General features: G+C 39.4%; 1 long non-coding RNA gene across 1 annotated transcript; it reads right to left on the bottom strand.

Annotated features, from left to right (window-relative positions):
* Positions 1-8,929: 8,929 nt before the first annotated feature.
* Positions 8,930-15,233, bottom strand: LOC705885 (uncharacterized). Its single transcript, XR_013414584.1, has 2 exons — positions 14,852-15,233; positions 8,930-9,966 (listed from the first exon to the last, which is right to left on the bottom strand). It is a non-coding gene; the product is annotated as an uncharacterized LOC705885 (long non-coding RNA).
* Positions 15,234-15,243: the final 10 nt, after the last annotated feature.

The raw sequence follows: 15,243 nt of genomic DNA on the forward strand, positions 1-15,243 counted from the left end.
AGCTGGAATCCAGTGGTGAAAGTGAATTTTGAGAATATTCCTAACTGTGCTACCTGATTACAGTTTAAAGACCTGTATATTCTGAAGAACAGGAGGTCCCAGGATTGCCTTTCTCTATGCTTCCTCATTAACCTAATTTCCTCTGCCTACTTTATCTCCAATCATCCCTAGGATACACTAATTGTAATGTCTCGGTGGGTCAGTGGAAGGTAAAACCACACAGGTACAAAACAAATTGACTGCAGAATCACCAGTTTTATTTCACAGCATCAGCAGATTTTTGTCTTCATGATTTTTGTTTTAAAAGAAGATGTAGTATGGCTAAGTCAACGAACTTTTAATTCTTTAATTATGTAGTGGGTGCTCGTTATCTGTTACAGGGGAACCACGGAATATTGCCTTTTTGATTTTCCTGAGTTAGGTCAGTAAGGAATGTTCTAGCTCCTTCTTGACTGCCTTCTTCCTGCTTCTCTAATCAGTAAGGAAATTTTTTCTCTCCACTTCAGATCTTCTTTTAGTACCTCCCAGTAGTAATAATTAATACATGAAGATCCCCCATGATTTTGGTATTGTGACTTAAATGTGGCATATTGATTATCTTATTTTAGCCTTAAATTACCATCAAAAGAAGGTAGATTGGTAGCATTTTCATTTCTATTTTACAGATGAGAACACAATCCTGTTCTTTCTGAATGTAAAACAAAACATAACAAAAACAAAAAACAACTAGTATTTGTAGTCCTGCTACCATCAGAAAACATCAGCCTCAGTTGTAGCAGAGGACCAGGAGAAACGTAAGCTGGACTCGGGTTCCTATTCCTCATTTTTCTCTTGTATTTATCAATAAGTATAGCACTGAGTCAAGAGCATGACCTTGGACTAGCACAGCAGGAGACGTCCCAGCTCTGACACTTTGTAGTTGTGTGTTCTTGGGCAAGTTACTTGACCTGTCTACATCTCAATTTCATGCTCTAAAAAGGTCAGGATTCTAATATTTAAAACCTACCTCAATGAAATAATGTTAGGGACTATTTAATATCCAGATCATCCTCATTATACTTACACTCATCTATTCAAACTGCATATGTTGTTCTAGTATTCGTTCATTCCTCCAACAAATATTTGAATGTCCACCATGTATTAGACATTGTGCAGTGAACCAGACACACATAGTCCCTGTCCTCATTAGAGTGTACATAGCAGAGTATCTAGTTCATTCAGATATCAGAATCTACACAGTGTATTTAAGAACACTCAAATGTCAAAGGTCAGGATTTTGATAAGGAGCTAAATAGGAGATGGACAATGAACTTCCAGTAAGGAAGAAGGAAAACCAGGCATGTACTGTTGTTCTAGTAACCAAGCCAAGAAAGTGTTTCCAGATGATGGTAGTGATCAATTGCATTAAATGCCTCTGAGAATTAGAGTAAGTGAGAGTCTGAGAATGAAACTGATTTGTACAAGATGGACATCAGTGGTGTTCTTGATAAGGACAGTTTTAGTGAAGAATGGGAGAACAGAAAACAACTACTTGGTACATATAAATTTTCAGGAATGAATTTCCAGCATCCTTACCCCATGATCACTAGAATTCTTTTGTTCTCAAAAAGAATATTCATCTTTGGGTAGTGCAGGTGACTTACTCAAATTGACCCTCTGCAGTACTGCTATCCAAGTACCTATTCACCATCAAGTCTTTATCACTGTTATCATAATATCTGGAAATATAATACATCTTTTGAACTAGCCTATCCATTGCTGGTTTGCCTTTATACTTACCATTGAGTACACCCTAATATCCGGTGATAAACATTCATCACCCTATCTTATTTTTCAAATATCTAGTTTTTTTTTTTTTTGAGACAGAGTCTCGCTGTATCATCCAGGCTGAAGTGCAGTGGCAAAATCAAGACTCACTGTAACCTCTGCCTCAGCCTACCAAGTAGCTGGGACTATAGGCACGCGCCACTACACCTGAATTTTTTTCATTTTTTGTAGAGACGAGGTTTTCCATATTGCCCAGACTGGGATACCTAGAATTTTATAATGTGTGATAAAAACGTAACTCTTGATGGTCTGATGAGATGTTCAGTATTTTGAGAGATTTCAGCCATTTTAAGAAACTCGTGCCACCATTTTAGGCTTCTTTTAGTACATGGCACTTATTTCTCATGCAGAACAAGACATGGACATCTTTTCTTCTGATACGGATTTATTTCTTACAAAGTAACTGGGAGACAAGCACATTTGAGTAAATCTCTCCTTTGGAGTTTTTTTTTTTTTTTTTTTTGGTCTCAAGTATTAAGTGTATAAGCTCTGGCATTTGGTTTCTTGTTTGGGGAGAACGCTGAGAGACTTGAGAGATGGCGTGCAAGCTTGCTTTCGAGCTTCGCTGCCAGGGCCGGGGTATCCAACTTTGGATGATAATCACTCTCATATTTGACACAAGGGCAGGGGCACTCACTGTAGAAGTTATAAATGATATATCAGCCTGGATTGATTTGTCAAATTGAAAAAAACCAAAAAGAATCCATTCAGAGTGATTTTATTACTTCTTAAAAAAGATTTGAAATTTTGCTTCTATTAAAAAATTACCATAAATGGAATATTAAATAAAATGTGTGATTGTAACGTGACATTTAACTGTAGTGCTTTCCCCATGTTATTATGAGCATGTAAAAGGATTCTAGTATCTTAATTTTTAAAAATGTAATGAAGATTTAGAGAATGGCTAGGATTTTGTTTTTTAATTTAACTGTAAGTATTGTGTAAGTGAATAAGCAGGGTTTTGTTTTTCAAAAAAAAATTACCTCAAGGCTTCTTTATTAATATATAAAGTTGTGGAAATTGGCTTTATTGGTTACAAACACCACATACTTTCAACATTTGAAAAAAATGCTATTTGTTTAGCATTTTGGTTTGTAAAGACAGAATATTTATTTATTTATTTATTTATTTATTTATTTATTTATTTATTTATTTTGAGACAGTGTCTTGCTCTGTTGCCCAGGCTGGAGTACAATGGTGTCATCTCTGCCCACTGAAACCTCCGCCTCCTGGGTTCAAGCTATTCTCCTGCCTAGGCCTCCTGTGTAGCAGAGATTACAGGTGCGTGCCACCACGTCCGGCTAATTTTTTGTATTTTTAGTAGAGATGGGGTTTCACCATGTTGGCTGGGCTAGTCTCAAACTGCTAACCTTGTGATCTGCCTGCCTCAGCCTCCCAAAGTGCTGAGATTACAGGCATGAGCCACTGCACCCAGCATAAAGACAGAACTTTTAAATGGATACCTTTAAGATTTTCTTGTAGAAATAACCTTACATAAGTTTTCTGAAGCTAGAGCCTTTCTTAGACTGCTTTCCTAACCAAGTGTGAGTATAACAAACTTTTCACACTCGGATGAGTTACCTGTCTCATGTAGATGGACCATGAGCAATGTAGGCCATTGCTTCATTATGTGAGATAGAATATGTTCAGCTATTTATTTACAGAATCTATGAGTGCTTGCCTATCATTGAATATGTGCGACAAATCCATAGGGTGGATGCTATGAAGCTATTCCATCAAGGAAAAGCTATTCACCAAATAGAGAAATCACAGCTATCGTGTTTAAAGGTATACATGCATCTATAAGAAAGGAATAGGGCCTCCAGTGCACATATCATACCATTTCTTTGAGTAAGGTTGCACTGGGGAATAATATTTTAAGAAATATAGGTAGTACTCATAGCAGATAGGAATAGCAAATCATTTGCTTCTTGCTGCTCACATTTGCTAAGACTGTTATGAAGATTTTCCCTGGGCACATGAATCAGTTTAATAATGATTGCTGCCAGTTGGTGGCTAGACATCAGACTGCCAGCCTACTCAACAGTGTTGCCATCTGCTATTTGGATTCACAGTGTGTTGCTGCTACGCACCACCTCATTAAGAACGGGACCCTTGTGAGCCATAGACAGTGGCTTATTCAAGCAAGCGAAGTAAACTCCTCCCCAAGCCAAATTTGTAGAGGCTGCATGCATCTCATCTTATTTGGAAATTGCTCTATGCTGATCATGTAGTCTGATAGCTCATTGTCTCTGATCACTTAGGTTTAGTATTTCAAGCCAGCTCCTTATTTCAAATTAGTGTCAAAATACAAATATGATTATTTCAAAGACTTGTAAAAACTACTCCATTTTTTTGGTAATGCATTCATATCTTAAAGTGGTATTAGTCAGTGGGTTGCCAAACACATATTTTAATAAGTTATTATAATCCACTGGGCTTTTCTGGATAGTTCTTCCAGTCCTGAAGATTTTTCAGTTTTGTAGAATTCCTACTGCAGTTTTTATTTCTTGGAAATGGACTTTCAAAGGCTTTAATCGTATTTCCTCTTTTCCTCTCCTGTTAAATATCTAAAAGCAGCTAGAATGCAAAATATTTGTATCTGTCAGATAGACATGAGTGCATTTTACCTGACAACCACGGATTATCTTAAAGTTTTAAACCCTGTTACAGAAAAAGAAAATTTATTTGCACAGGTCATATAATATTTAGATCCTCTCCATAGCACCTCCATAGATAGTAGATCCTGTAGTACTTTAAGCATTAGGGTTACATATCAAAATTAAGCTAGTTTCAAATCTCAAAGGAATTCATAAGCTGAGATTTAAGTCTTGGGTACCCCTCCCCTTACTTTCCACACAGGTACTTAGTTCTCACACTTGCACTTACCAGCATCCAGAATGTATTTCTTAAGCCCTACACTTGTTAGGTACTCTATGCAAAAAGGGCTTTAGGCCAGGCACGGTGGCTCACACCTGTAATCCCAGCACTTTGGGAGGCCAAGGTGGGCGGATCACTTGAGGTCAGGAATTTGAGACTAGCCTCACTAACATGGTGAAACCCCATCTGTACCAAAAATACAAAAAGTTAGATGGGTGTGGTGGCAGGTACCTGTAATCCCAGCTACTTGGGAGGCTGAGGCAGGATAATTGCTTGAGCCTGGGAAGCAGAGGCTGCAGTGGGCCGAGATCACGCCACTGCACTCCATTCCAGGCAACAGAAGAAGACCCCATCAAAAAATAAATAAATAAATAAATAAAATAAAATAAAAAAAAAGTTGGGGGTGAGCTTTGATGGGCAAAGAAAATTAGCAAGTGGGGTGTCTCAGACAGCATTCTCCAGGAGGCAGATTCTGAGATATACTTTAATTGTAGGATATTAAGAAGTGCCTTTTGCCAAACGTTTGTTAAAAGAGAGAGAGAGAGAGAGAAGTGGAATTGGGTGGAGGGAGAAGATGAGTTATAATGCAGGTCCAACGACAGCCTTGGCCAACCCCACAGGGAGCTCTGGAGTTAAAATGGCCCTCAGAGATGTCCTGAGATGGGCGAGAGAACAACTGTGTATCTCCACACTGATCAATCCTTGGCTATGGGCCACTCCACAAAAAAGTGTGACCTTAGGTGAAGTGGTTCTCTACAGCTATGCCAATTCCTGAAGAGGGCTGTCAGCTGCAGGCTGCCTGCTAACATTACACCCAGCAAGTGGGGTGCAAGCCGTTCTTTGAAGGGGGATCTGGGTTGCACATCATACTACTGCCACATGGAACACAGCAAATCATCTCTTTTGGAGAGCTGCACTAAACATTCACATACGAATGGCTTTGAGAATCTGGCACTGAAGGAACTTTCTAATTTAATTTTTCTCCTGACATCAGTTCATATCCTATGGAACTAGTTTTCCACAGAACGTAATTTGATAAATGTCTCCCTAATCTTAACAGTGCCTTGCAGGCTGTTAAAAGAACTGCATATAGATGGTTTGCTCTGGGCTTGCCTGCCCTTCAACAGGGTCTATCAGTTCTGCCTGAAAACTTTGGTGTTGCTATATTAGTTAAGGACCTGCTATACAATGGCATGTATGTACTGTGATGAAATGAACCATCACACCTTCATAGGGGTCAGATGAATGAATATGTGATGGATATACTGTGATGAACATGTCATAAAATAGTGACAATTCACTAAGGCCGCCAAGAATGAGCCTGTGAGAGGTTACCAGTATCACTAAGTACAGTAGTGGCTTTACTCTTTAGACCAGGGCTGATGGTAAATGAGGTGGTCAGAGAGCTGGGATTGTTAATGATTCAGGGGTGATGGGCCCTCAAATGATAGAGGGCCCTGGAGGACTAGTGCTTAATTACCAAAAGTCAAGAGGCCATAATTACTATAACAACTGGTGAAATCGGAGGGGTAGTTAAGGGGGTTTGATTCACAGGGTGTTTAGGAGATAATTAATTGAAAGTAACACCCCTACAGGCAAAATAGATGGGCACATAACAAGAATGCTGCTTAACGCCTATAACCAAATAAGGCACGAATGGAACCGCACTCCAATGACACATCCCTTTCTCAGTTCCCAGACCTGAAGCACTTTTCACGTAAGGAACCCACAGATGGAAGAACCCGTAAGTGGCTGGGTTACTAGGTCACAGGTCACTAGGAGGAAGAACCCTGCTATACAGGTATATACTTTGATGAAATGCCAAGTTCTTCCCCAAATAGATTTATGACTATATGCTGGCAAGCAAGAATATCCAGACACTTCCAGGTTTACTGGGCACACAGCCTGAGTTGACAATGACACCTAATACTCTTCCTGGCAGCTAGGCCTGAGTAGAGCTGTGCAGCCCAAGGGGTGGACTGAGCCAGCGTGGAAATGCACCACTGAGATCTTTTGCTGTGGAACATAATTGACTGGGGGGTGTCCCCGCTACTCCTCTCCGTATCCATTGATACAGTCATGCCAAGGCTACATTTCCCATGAGTTGTTTCCATAAGAACAACAATGAATGAATGAGGAAGGTATACTAATAATGCAGGCCTATTCCTGTGAGGTGGGAGGCTCCTCCAATGGGCAACTTTGGTTTGAGTGTTCTTCATCTGACCGCAAACTTTATCAGAACTGTGCTACAGTCTAAGCTTTTTGCTGCTCAACCATCCTTTCTTCCCTCTCTCCTTCTGTATTAGTCAGGGTTCTCCAGAGAAACAGAATCAATAAGTCCTATGGATCTATCAGTCAATCTATAAGGATTTATAATCAATCTATACGGATTTATCCTTATTTAATTATAAGGAATGAAATATAAATCCTTATTTATTATAAGGAATTGGCTCACACAATAATGGAGGCTGAGAAGGCCCCCAATCTGCTGTCCGAAGGTCTGAGAACCAGGAGCATTGAGGTGTCAGTCCCAGGTCAAGGGCAGGAGAAGATGGGTGTCCCAGTGCCACAGTCAGGCAGAAAATTCAACCTTCCTCCACCTATTTTATTTGGGTCCTTAGAAGACTGGATCAAGCCCATCCACACTGGGGACTGCAATCTGCTTTATTCAGTCCATCAATTCAAATGTGAATTTCTTCCAGAAAATGCTTCATGAACACAACCAGAAATAATGTTCGATCAGATATGAGGCATCCTGTGGCCCAGTGAAGTTGACACCCATAAAATTAACCATCACACCTCCATGGAGGCCAGAAATTTTATGTATTCTGAGGACTCTGTCTCTCTGACTTCCTCTCTCTTTAAACCCTTAGCCATTTTCTCCCCCCCAGATAAATGTCTTGTAAATTGAATCCTGTCTTTCCATGTGTTACTTTGGAGGACTGGAACTAATAAATTTGGACTTTGTTCTGGCAGGTAGTTTAGTTATTTACAGTTCAGCTTTATACTATTGAGGCTTGTTTTTAAGCTTTTTGTGCGGGTGGGGAGCAAATGTAGTACAGTTTTTAGTCAGGATACTTTAGCCCTACTCAAGTAATATGTAACCTTTCTGGGATCTTTAGTGAATGCCTGGTTTTCAGTCAGGACTCTCCACTGTGGCTGGACGGAAATTAGATATTTCCCAATCACACGCTAATTTTGAGACTCGTTAGGCGTAGTGTTCCGCTAGGTACACAGTGGAGCCTCTACGTAGATTTCTGGATTTTTTTGTCTACCTTCTTCCTTGTTGATACTTTGTCCTAAAAATTCAAACTATCTCAGTCTCAACTCCAATCTTCCTCTCCTCAACTCAGCAAGACTCTGGTCTCCTACGACGGGATCCAGAGTGCTCGCCTCGGAAAGGCAGGGTGATCAGAGGTCTCACTTTGTTTCCCTTCCTCAGCGATCAAGTTGTCTAAACTTTTCCCCCGGCTTCTGGAAACACTGATAGCCAACCTTTCTGTAAAATTTCTAACATAAGTACTTAGAGCTTTAATACGCTGTATTTTCATTAAAATTCATTTCAAAATATTTTCGCAATTTTGCTGTGATTTATTTTGTGACTCCTGGGTCATGAGATGTATGTTCCTTAAATGAATGCATTAGGAAATTTTTTGTTACCTTTATGTACTTGATTTCTGGTTTAATTCATACTCTATATGATTTCAATCTTTTGAAATGTCTTAAGACTTGATTTGTGATACAGCGTAACATGCACCCCAGAACATGTGGTAAATGTTTTGGGGTACACCTTAAAAGAACATGTATTCTGATGTTTTTGAATGTAATATTTTATGTCTTATTCATATTTATAGTACCAATACATCGCACATAGTAGAAACTTAACAGATATTGAGTTACATAATTCAAAGGTTTTATCCTATTCGTGGTAATTCAAGACCAAATAAGAGAGGATGATGATGACATCACTATTTCTGTTAAGATAGGGCCTCATACAACATACAGGAATGTCCAGTCAAGTCATGCAGTTTCTCCTCTATTCTAACCAATGTTAATGCTAACACTTTATACGATGAAAATTATCCCAGTATTTTTCTACCTATGTTTCTATCAGTTTTCCCTTCATTGATTGTAAGATGTATATCACTAGAGCTATTTGACAGTAGGAAACAATTATTTTAGGAAAAGTTAGTGACATTGATCTATAAAGCTCACGGAGACATAAGAAATGGTTAATTTTATTTTTTCATTTTTCAACAAACAATTCACGATTGTTTCTGAGATTACAAAAGATTAGACAATAGCTAATATCTCTATGCAATGGTCAAATTTTTCAAGTAGAATCATTTTTTAATTTTCCGAGTTCCAATGTCACTTTCTCCTTGAACATGACTCAAGGTTAAAACTTATAAATATACACCTTCTCATGCATTTAACTTTCCTATTTAACCCTTCTGCCAACCTTATACTGGACACTGAAGTTTTGATTATAAAGAAGGAACGAAACAGATTTCGATGAGTCTAACACTATGTTATGTAGGCTTACAAGATGCTTCTTGTGTACGGTCCCATATCTTTTCAACCTCTGAGTCCAGTCATGGCTCTGTTGAACAGTTATGGAAGATATTACACTGCTCTGTGCTGACACTGTCTCACTTCGAGCATGCACCAAGACTCTAGTTTCGTGTCTTAAGACCTCTCTGATGTAGCAATGTGCGATGCTGAGGTACCATGTGGGCTCTCAGCTCTTTGCAGCCCAGAGGGATGGGGTGGTGGGGGCGGTGAGTTAATGCCCCAAAGGAGCAGCCCTCAACAAACAGGAGGTGACTGCTGATGGAGAAATACTTCTCCATTCTCCCTAAGGCAGACAGTTCTGAGATAAAGTTTAAGAAGAATCCTAAGAAAGTTCTGCATTACGTAGCCATTAATAGGGGTGGACCACTTGATAACAGCAGTATCTGGTTTTGCTTGGACTTACTTTCCCTTTTCCCATGTTCACTCCCCTGCCTCTCATTCCTGCTCCTGGGTGTTAGACTCATAAATAGAATGTGTCTACCTTTGTCTCAGGCTCTGCTTTCAAGAATAACCTAGATTAAAACAGTGGGTAAGTGCGTTGTTGGTACATTACATAATGCAGGGATGTAATTTTCCTTGACTCTGTGCATGCTACAAAGAAACACTTATTCAGATGGCAGCATAGTTGAGGATTTCCACCTTTTTCCTTTTTGAAAGCTCATGGTCCATCCTGAGCCTGACCACCTAAAGAAAAAAAAGTTGTTGTAATTAGGTTACAATTAAACAGGCAAATATCTTTGTGAGGATGACTCTAAGCATTTTTTTTTTTTCTGTCTGAGGGAGTCGTCAGCAATTTGGCTGGATATTTTCGTCTAATATGGAAGAGCCCTCAGTCTACTTAATCATGCAAAGATTTGTTGCTTTGGAAACAAGCATATTAAATTTCTTATTTTCCTTGGTTAAAAAACTGGATCTTGGCTGGGTGTGGTGGCTCACCCCTGTAATCTCAGCACTTTGGGAGGCTGCGGAGGGTGGATCACTTGAGTCTAGGAGTTCGAGACCAGCCTGAGCAACATGGTGAGACCCTGTCTTTATTAACAATATAAAAAATTTTTTAAAAAAGTAAAACAAAAAAGCTGGATCTTTTAGTGCTATAACTCTTTTTGTTAAGATAAAAAACATAAATTACTGGAACACTATCAGGGCTTTCTTCATTCATGAAGGAATGAAGGAATCCTCTGAAAGATAGCGAGAGTTATTAGAAATAAATTGAGGTTGTCCATATGCTAGCACTAAGTGAAAACGTTAACAATGATAATTTTTTACTCATTTGGTTCTGAAGACACTTCAGAGAACAAAATTGATTAAAACCCTCTCTTAATTAAACTTGTATTCCAGTGGAACAGAAAGTTAAGACAATAAACCAAGTAAATCATTACAATACATTGAATTTAAAATAAAGGCTACAGCCAGGCATGATGGTGCACGCCTGTAATCCCAGCTACTCAGGAGGCTGAGGCAGGAGAACTTCTTGAACCCGGGAGGGTGGAGGTTGCAGTGAGCTGAGATTGCATCACTGCACTCCAGTCTGGGTGACAGAGCGATGCTCCATCTAAAAAAAAAAGGCGGGAGGTATGCAGATGAAAATAAACAAGAGATGGTATATGGCCTGAATTATATACCCCCAAAATTCATATGTTGAAGGCCTAACCCTTAGTACCTCATAAGGTAACTATATTCGTAGATAAGGTTTTTAAGGAGGCAGTTAAGTTAAAATGAGGCCCTTTGGATGGGTCCTAATCTAATCTAAATGCTGTCTTTATAAAAGAAAATTTGGGCATGCAGAGAGACACCAGGGCACTCACTCACAGAGAACAAACCATGAGAGGACACAGAGAGAAGGTAGCCAATGGCCAGTCAAGGAGAGAGGCCACAGGAGAAATCAAACCTGCTGCCATCTTGTTCTTGGACGTCTAGTCTCCAGAGCTAAGAAAATAATTTTCAGAGGGTTAAGCCACTGGGTCTGTGGTGCTTTGCCATGGCAGCCCCGCAAACCAATCCAGATGCTGAGAGAATGTGTAAGTTTTTTGTTTTGGTTCGTTTCATTGGTAGGTCTCACTGAGAAAAATGACATTAGAACAAAGACCTGCAGAAGAGTCAGTTATATAAATATTTGGGGGCAGGAGCATTCTGGAAGAGGGAAAAGCAATCCCCAAAGCCCTGATCTGGAAGGAGGCCAGGGAGGTTTGATACACAGAGCGTTAGAAGATGAGGTTAGAAAGGTATGGGACAAGGAGGCAGATCACAGGAGAGAAGGGTTCTCAGTGGATGCAGGTCCGTACTGTGCACCAACAGGATATTTTGAAAAACTGTGAGGAATTTCGGCATTACTATGATCGCGGTGGTGGTAATGTTAGTGGGCAGGCAACATTTATGTTAAAAGAAGAGCCATGCTTAGGACCCTTCCACCTGGCAAAGTATTTTTTCCACATTCGATGTGACTTTAAAATGCCCTGCTGCTCATTCCTGGAGATGTAACACTTTATAACCTTTTATGCTAACCTCTAAACTCCATTAATGACAAAATAGGTTACTGGGATCAACTTCTCATTAAACAAGTAAACATTCTGGATACATATATTTGATCAAATTTGGGGAACCTTTGCTAATACTTTTTCAAGTATTTTTCTGCCTGATAGTTTCTCTCCTTGACTTCTGAAAGTCCAATTTCATGTAAGTTAGATGTCTTTATATTATTTCATGAGTCACCATGTTCTGTTTATTATAAACTTTTTTATTCTCAATGCCCTTTAAATTTGGATGATTTCTATTGACTTTTTTTTTTTTTTTTTGAGATGGAGTCTCACTCTGTCACCCAGGCTGGAGTGCAATGGCGCAATATCAGCTCACTGCAGCCTCCATCTCCCCAGTTCAAGCGATTTTCCTGCCTCAGTCTCCCGAGTAGATGGGATTACAGGTGTGCACCACCACATTCAACTAATTTTTGTATTTTTAGTAGAGACGGGGTTTCACCATGTTGACCAGGCTGGTCTCAAACTTCTGACCTCTGACCTCAAATGATTTGTCCACCTCGGCTTCCTAAAGTGCTGGGATTACAGGCATGAGCCACTGTGCCTGGCCCTCTATTGACCTATCTTTAAGTTTCCTGATTCTCCTTAGTGTGTGTCCAATCTACTGATAATCCCATCAAATAATTTCAGTTATTATATTTTTCAGTTCTAGGGGTTCCATTTTGTTCTTCTTCTATTAGTCGTATTTATCTTGAAATTCCCTGTCTTCATTTATCATATCTACCCTTAGTAAGAATCTTTAATAATTTAAAATAGCCATAAATATATTTGAAATTCCTTTTCTACTGATTCCAACATCTGGAGGTCTATTTCTATTGATTTATGACAAAGGTGATGTTGCAGAGCAGTGGGGAAAGGACTTTCTTTTCCAAGAAAAACTTAGGTCAGTTGGATAGCTACATGAAAAAAAAAATAGTCCTCACTTGACACCATATGCCAAAATTAATTTTAGGTAGTTAGCACATCTAAGTGTTCCAAGAAAAAACTTAAGGTTCCAGATGGTAACGTAAGAGAATGCCCTTGTCACCTTGGGGTAGGCAATGATTTCTTACAGGTTAGCAAAAGCACTAACCATGAACAAAAAGTGATAAATTAGACCTCAATAAAAATTAAAGATTTATCTTTATCAAAATCTAAAAATAAGAGAGTTAAAATGCAAGCCTTTAATTAGGAAAAGGTGTTTGTTTGCAGCACTTATCTAGAATATACACATCAAGTAGAAGAAGATTAGCCAATAGAAAAATGGGTGAATGCCTAAAAGCCACTTTACTAAAGAGGATATCTGAGTGGCCAATAATTACATGAAAGATGCTCTTTATCTTTAGTCATCCGAGAAATGTAAATTAATACTATATAAACCCCAAATGTTGGAGAGGACATGGAACAATGAGAACTCTCATCATATAATGCTGGCAGGTCTGTAAATTTAAAAAACTGCTTGGCATTGTAATAATAGCTGGTTATGAGCAAACCTTTGATATGTATCCCAATAGAAATGTGTATCTATGTGAACCAATTCACAGAATAATGTTCATGGAAGTATTATCTGTAATAGCTCCAAACCTGGAAAGAACTTGAATGTCCAGTATCAGCATAAGGGACAAGTCACAAAAGACCGCATATCATACGATGCAATTTTTGTGAGATGTCCAGAATAGGCAAATCTATAGAGCAGAAAAATTAGTGGTTGCTTGGGGCTAGAAAGGATAGGGAATTGGGGTTGTGGCAGTAATTGCTAAAGGGTATGAAGTTTCCAGGTGATGGAAATTTTCTAAAACGGTGGTGATGGTTGCATATATCTGTGAATACGCTGAAAGCATTGAATTGTACACATTGAATTGCACACTATAAGTGGATGAACTGTATGGCATGTGAATTATATCTCAATACATCTGTAATTAAGAAAAAATAACAGCAAAAAGAATAAATTGTGTATACTCATATAACTGAATTTCATACAGCCTAGAATAAAATTTTAAAAAAGACTTGTTACATGCAATGACATGGATGAATTCAAACATAATATAAAGTGAAATAAACCAAGTACTATAAAATATTTACCAAGTAATTCATTTCATGTGAAATGTCAGAATAGACAAAACTAACAGGGGGATGAAAAATGCTACTATTAGTTAATTTCTTGAGCTGGGTTATGGTTGCCTGGACATGTTTGTGTTAATCTTTGAAAGTTTACTGAAATGTATTTGTTATTTGTACGCTTTCCTGTATGCTGTACTACAACACAAGTTTTATTAAAAGTATTTCTAAAAATCCAATTGTTCAGTAAGTTGTCCTATAATATGCATTAAAAAAGAATTTAAAAATACACGAGCATTTCAACAGTTATTTTTTGTGGGTTAGGGTTATGGAGAATTTATTTTCTCCTATATATGTCTCAGAATTTTCCAAATGACCATGGTAGACATATATTACATTTATCACCAGAAAAAAATACTATTAAAATACAATTGTCTGAGATAATCTTGCGTTACTTTTACACTAAACTCATTTAGTTCAAATGTGGAGACTTCAGCTTTTGCTCCCAGATGAAAAGAGCTTGTCATTTTGGAGCAAAGGAGGGCGTGGCAGTTGGTCAGAGTGTTTCCTGGTGGCCTAGGAGACTGCCAGGAACTCATCACTGGCCACCGGCCTAGTGGGAGGAGCTGAGGTGCAGGTGCAGGGAGGGATTCAAGAGACTGAACTAAACCTGGGTGGGTCCCAGTCCTCATAAAACCTGGATCCTAACTGCAAAACTATGGTCGGGCCTAGGAAGCGGTGGAGGACTCACTGGCGCTCTAGCCTCTGTGCTGGGTGCATTAGTGATTAGGCTTTAATCATCACAGTCCTCATGATTCTATTTTTGTAAGGCCAGCAGCTCAGAGTGGTTTTTACATTGTCAAAACAAAGACGAATACGCTACAGTGCCAGTTCCAGGCCCAAATTCTAGAGTATTTGCTTTCTGGCTCTTTACAGAAAAAGTGGGTAAACTTCTCGATTAGAGACTCTAGGCAGAATTCTAAGGTATTTAAAATGTTTACCTGGGAATGCGCTTGCTGGCGAGGCGGAGCCGGCGCCGGCGTGAAGCAAGTGTGCCCAGGGGCACTGGTACCACGCGATGCTGGATTGCCTAGGCTGGTCAGACGGAGCAAATCGGAATCCACCGAAGAAAATTCACCTCTGAAAGATCCAGTCTGGAAAGGGATGGCCAGGCTCTTCCTGGACAGGGGTGACCAAATGGATGAGGATGCTCTCTGCAGCCCTCGGCGGATCGCAAAGGAGCAGGGCTCCGGTCTTCTATCTGGGAAAGCATCTTTGTCACTCGTCGAGACGCCAACGGAGCCCCTGCGGAGTTTTCTTTCTCTTTCTCTGCGGCGGGCAGAAGCAGCGCATTGAGCGGTTCGCCCGGCTGTCTGCAACTTTGCGAGCTGAG

Source organism: Macaca mulatta, chromosome 2, assembly GCF_049350105.2.
Source record: "Macaca mulatta isolate MMU2019108-1 chromosome 2, T2T-MMU8v2.0, whole genome shotgun sequence".
Classification (NCBI taxonomy): Eukaryota; Metazoa; Chordata; class Mammalia; order Primates; family Cercopithecidae; genus Macaca; species Macaca mulatta.